Source organism: Callorhinus ursinus, unplaced genomic scaffold (genome assembly GCF_003265705.2).
Source record: "Callorhinus ursinus isolate GAN/ISIS: 27379988/994484 unplaced genomic scaffold, GSC_fseal_2.0 scaffold11, whole genome shotgun sequence".
NCBI classification, from domain to species: domain Eukaryota; kingdom Metazoa; phylum Chordata; class Mammalia; order Carnivora; family Otariidae; genus Callorhinus; species Callorhinus ursinus.
The window spans coordinates 8179865-8185585 of record NW_027397073.1 but is presented as its reverse complement, the minus strand read 5'-3'; the positions used below and the strand labels follow the sequence as shown (position 1 = coordinate 8185585).

Below are 5721 nucleotides of genomic sequence, written 5' to 3'. Positions count from 1 at the left end.
AATAGATAAATAGATTAATAGATAAATAGATAGATAAATAAATAGATGAATAGATAAATAAATAAATAAATAAGTAAATAGATAGATAAATAGATAAATAAATAAATAAATAAATAGATAAATAGATAAATAAATAGATAAATAAATAAATAGATAAATAAATAGATAAATAGATAAATAAATAGATAGATAAATAAATAAATAAATAGATAAATAAATAGATAGATAGATAAATAGATAAATAAATAAATAAATAGGTAAATAAATAAATAGATAGATAAATAGATAAATAGATAAATAGATAAATAGATAAATAAATAAATAGATAAATAAATCAATAAATAGATAAATAGATAAATAGATAGATAAATAAATAAATAAATAAATAAATTTTAAAAATTCTAAAAAAGCCCCATAGTTTAATATAATCTTGAATTGAAAAAAGAAACAAAATGAGATCTATATCACAGTAACATATTTTAATTACAAATACATACACATTAACATCTACATGAGGAAAATTTTAATACACACCTGAAAGACTCAAAGATTATGAACAAATAGGTATATATTGCTTGTACTTAGATGGGACAACTCAAATTGCAAAGAAATACTGAAATCAGGAGGCTTATTGTTGGTAATATTATGGTTGTAATTTTGAAATTATATTTGCTTTTGATCAAAGGAATAATATGTGTTTGGTTGTGAGAATTTTCATTGGGGAAGAAGAGGTATATAAATGTAGGAGAGAAGATGGTGAGAAAAAACTTAGTATTGAATTTTAATTACAGCTATTAGTATGAATTCATATTTTCTAAAATATGTGTATATTTTAGTTCTATTCACAGAAATACCCCAGAAGCAAAGTAGATTCCAGTAGCCATAAATAAGCTCATATCCTGAAGACTACATCTACTCCTCCCCAGAAGAAACCAGGGCTCTTAGGATTAATTCCAGGTCTGGGACAGAGAAAGTACAAAATGAAATAGGTGAATAAGTATGCAACTTATTGAATCAGAAAGCCAGAAAATGCTTAAAGAGATCATGGGGTCATGTCAAAAACACATAGGAGCCACCTGAAGGGATTCCACATGCCAAAGTTAGCTCAATTTGGACATGAAGAAGAAAAGTAATTGCAAGGAATTTTGATAGATTGAATTAAAAAAGCAACAACAACAATGGATCAAAAGAGGAAGGGATAGAGAAAGGTATAGAAGAGCTGTAAAGCTCCTCTTTACAGATGAATGCTAGGAATAGAGTTAGAAAATAATTGTCTTGCAACTCCCAAGGTAATAAGAGAAAAATTGAAGGAATCATAGATAGAAAAAGACAACAGGGTAACAACTGTAAATCTAAGTTCTTCATTTTACTTATCTCTCAACATTTCTGTAGCTTTGTAAATTTTACAAATAAAACAAATTCTAAAAACATACACACAGAATGCTGCCACATTTTTCAAGGACACATGCAAATATAAGGATACAGGCCAAACAATGTATAATAATTGTTTATGGTGGGACTGGGAAACAGGAATAATGAAACAGGACAAAGAGATCGTATTACATTGTAATTTGAAATGACAATATGAAGATTCCATTTCACGAGTGGAAAACAGAAACAAAAATAACTAAAGAAAAAAATGAATCATTGTTTCAAGATCGATCCAGGCCCTAAAAAATTTGTTTCATTTTAAATGTTTCTTCTTTCATCTTTTATCAAATCTAAGCTCTGTTTATAATTTTGGTACAGAAAATATTATAGAATAATATTTTCTTCTGTGGATCAGCACTATAATGCCTATGTGTTCAGATACACAACCGCATAGTAAATGCCCCTTGCATTTTTATTACTTACAACACAAAACTTTCAACAAGGGATTGTGAGCCAGAATGGTCTGAAGAGAGAAGAATCTTTATCGATTGGTATCATTATATTAAAAAATTCATTTACTCAGAGAGAGATTTTGAAATAATGCCATTATCTCCAACCTTTTAAATTTTACACTTCTTTCCAGAATAAATATAATCCCTTGATGTTGTAATCACATGGGCATTTGTATATTAAAAGCATCTACTTAATTATATTTTGACTACCAAACCTGCCCCAAATAGGAGATTGAAAACATCAAAATAAAGTGATATGTGATCATCAAAGCAAGCAGCCTATCAACAGGACGTCCAGACATCAATAACAAGATAACTCCCAGCGAGACATGATATGTTAGCACTTCTTAATTCTAGTATCAATAGAATCACACTCGTTTTTTTTCTTTTTTATGCAAAAGAGAAGAATAAAGACTTTTCAATTAAAAGTGCCTGCATATGTAAATTGGTTAAAAGAACAGATTTCTGTGGAATTTATACACTGGGCAATCCCTACAATTAGGTCCCATCGAGTTCTAGGATTCTAAAATTTAGCAAAGACTTTGAGACGACGGGAGGGGTGGGAGGGTAGGTCAGAATACAGTACACTGCCTGCGCCAACACTCAATCATCGGTCATTCTCACTTCATAGGCATCCTTTCTGGAAGTTCCCAGCACACGAAAAGGACAGAGAAAGGAGACACTAACTGAAATGGTGGTCTGCGGCTCAGCTCTCAGCCGTGAAATACCAACCTCAGCCATCTGCACCCATCACCCAAGACGGTTTTCACATAGGGTAAGCCCGATTTTGCCTCAGAAATCCATCGATCATGAAGTTCCTAGAGCTTAAGCTTCAGAACCCCACTTCAGACGTGTTTTTTTGTGTGCAAAATGTGTGTCATTTTCTTTAAAGACAACCCCAAAACTGCACCAAAACTGCATCAGCTTTTGCAGACATAAAGTTCGGATCTGTTAATTAATTACGCAGGAGACCATTAAACGGAGGTGGCTCTGAGGCCATCACGGTCTACACAGCAAAGCAGAAGCTAAGGCTATACACGCCTCAAGGTTATGAAATCAGAGCGCTAAGGACAACCAACACAAAGAGCCAACAGAAAAAACAACAACAACAACAACAGAGAGCCAACAGGCTTCAAGCGATAGCAGGCAATAATTTCCTTACTTGGTTTCTGCCTTTTCTCTACAAAGGCCTCTCTCCCTGAGCTCCTGTCGTTGGAGAGCTCCTACCCACTTCCAGATGGTGCTGCCCGATTCAAATCAGTTTTTGCTCTGATAAACTTTTAAAATTTCTAATCTGCCTCAGTTTCCCATTTAACAGGTCTTCTGTCAGAAGAGGGAATCACAGGAAGCCCCGGCAGCCCCCCAGGAGAAAGGAGCGCGCCCCCAGCCCACAGGTACCTGCCGAGCCCCTGGAGCGCCTGCGGCTCTCCCGCTGCTTCCCGCCGCTGGCGGGGGGAGCCCCCCTTGGGATCCCGGCTCCTCAGCTTCCCCGTCAGGAGCCTGCACGCATCCAGACTTCCCTTCTCCCGACGGGCTCCGAAACCGCCAGAAGCCACCAGCCCCGACTTGAAAACAGAACCGGGTCCGGTGGCGGATTGGGTCCAACTGAGAAATCGGTCCGGGTCTGGGATCTGACTCGATCCAGGGTCTGACGGTCCGACTTTGAAACCGGACCGGGTCCAGGGTCAGGCTGAGTCCGGCGTGGGAACCGGGCTGGGCCCAATGTGAGGCCTTAGGGAAATAAAAGTTTGTTTTAAGGCTGAACAAGTAGGTTAATCCAACATCCAAAGATAATCTTGAGTTCAGTGGGCACAGCGGAGAGGTTTTAAGCATCTTAGATGAGCGCATCCCCTTAGGAGGTGCCCTAGAGAAGGGGCCCCAACGCCGCACTCACCGCGAAGGATGGAAGAAAAATTTTTTGTCCTCCTCTACAGTTTCTGGTGACCAGGATGGGACCTGCCGGGACAGCCGACTTGCTCCGGAGACTGCAGACGGATCCTGGGGGAACTGGCAGAAGCCGGCAAAAGGTAAGTTTGGCCAAAGTCTCCTAGGTCTCTATCTGTGGCGCCTGGGGGAAAGAAAAGGTAAAATTTCACACTTCCTTTCCAAACTCAGATTGTCAGGGAAAAAAAAAAAATTGTAAGAATTAGATCTTTGAATTGTGACTTGTGCATTTGCCTTCAGGTACCCGTTGGTTGTCAATTCTTTCCTAGAAACAGCTGTTGCCTTCTTGTTCGTCTTGTTTTGTGCTCTGAGAACTTGGCTTGGCGTTTGTCAGTTTGGGGGCCCTCAAAATGTGGCTGGGCAGAATTGTGGGTTTCAACCCCTTTGCAGCTAGGGTCCTCCTGACAGTGTCAGGTCTCAAGGGGACAATTATCTGAGTCTTTCTTTTCCTTACCTTCAGGAGTGGCTCTGGATTTTGAGAGGGTGCACTATCTTGGGGGAGATCCCTCTTGTGTCCATGGGGTCATTCACTACTGCCAGGAATTGCCAGGAATATTTACTGTTTCTTGTGGCTGAAACCCGACAAGATATTTGAAAGGATTTTTTTTTTTTTTTTTTTAAGTATAGGCATGCATACCTCGGGGATACTACGCTTTCAGTTCCAGACCACCCTAAAAAAGCAAATACCACAGTAAAACTAGTCAAATGGATTTTTTTGGTTTCCCAGTGCATATAAAAGTTATGTTTACACTCCACTGTAGTCTAGTAAATGTGCAGTAGCACGATATCTAAAAAGTCAATGTACATACCTGAATATAAAAATATTTTATTGGTAGAAAACGTGAGCCATCATTTGAGCTTTCAGTGAATCAGTCTTTTTGCTGGTGGAAGGTCTTGCCTCAATATTGACTGATCAGGGTGGTAGTTGCTGAAGGTTGGGGTGGCAGTGGCAATTTCTTAAAATAAGAAAATGAAATTCGCTGTATTGATCAACTCTTCCTTTCACAAACAATTTCTCTGCAGCATGCAATACTGTTTGATAGCATTTTACACATGGTAGAACTTCTTTCAGAATTAGTCAATTTTCTCAAACCTTGCTGCTGCTTTATTAACTAAGTTTATGTAATATTTTAAATCCTTTGTTGTCATTTCAACAACCTTCACAGCTTTTTCACCAGGAATAGATTCCATCTCAAGAGAACACTTTCTTGCTCATCCGTAGGAAGCAACTCCTCATCTGTTCAAGTTTTATCATCAGCTTGTAGCAATTCAGTCCCATCTTCAGGCTCCACTTCTAATTCTAGCCTTGCTATTCCCACCACATCTGCAGTTATTTCCTCCACTGAAGTCTTGAACCTCTCAAGGTCATCCCTGAGAGTGGGAATCAACTTCTTCAAAATTAGTGATAATGTTGACATTTGGGCCACTTCCCATGAATCCTGAATATTCTTAATGGCATCTAAAATAGTGAATCCTTTCCATAAGTTTTCAAATTTACTTTTCCCAGATCTAGCAGAGGAATCACTATCTATGGCAGATATAGCTTTATGAAATGCATTTCTTAAGTAAGACTTGAAAGTCAAAATGACTCCTTGATCCGTGGGCTGCAGAACAGATGTTGTGTGAGCAGGCATGAAAACAGTATTAGTCTGGTATTTCCATCAGAGTTCTCGGATGATCGGGCAAATTGTCAGTGAACAGTAATATTTTGAAAAGAATCTTTTTTTCTGAGCAGTAGGTCTCAACAGTGGGCTTAAAATATTCAGTAAACCATGTTGTAAATAGATGTGCAGCCATCTAGCACAGTAAATAAGCATTGGCTTCAACTACATCAACAATTTGCTGACTTTGCATCTCCCTTTTCTCTATAAAAGCCTCTCCCATAGCTCCTGTT

At 38.1% G+C, this 5721-nt stretch overlaps 1 long non-coding RNA gene across 1 annotated transcript in view; it reads right to left on the bottom strand.

Annotated features, from left to right (window-relative positions):
- The window catches only part of LOC141373660 (uncharacterized), a 24276-nt gene extending 20816 nt beyond the window's left edge, over positions 1-3460 (bottom strand). Inside the window, exon 1 of the long non-coding RNA XR_012379902.1 lies at positions 3282-3460. This is a non-coding gene — a long non-coding RNA (uncharacterized lncRNA). The remainder of the gene's footprint in view (positions 1-3281) is intronic.
- Positions 3461-5721: the final 2261 nt, after the last annotated feature.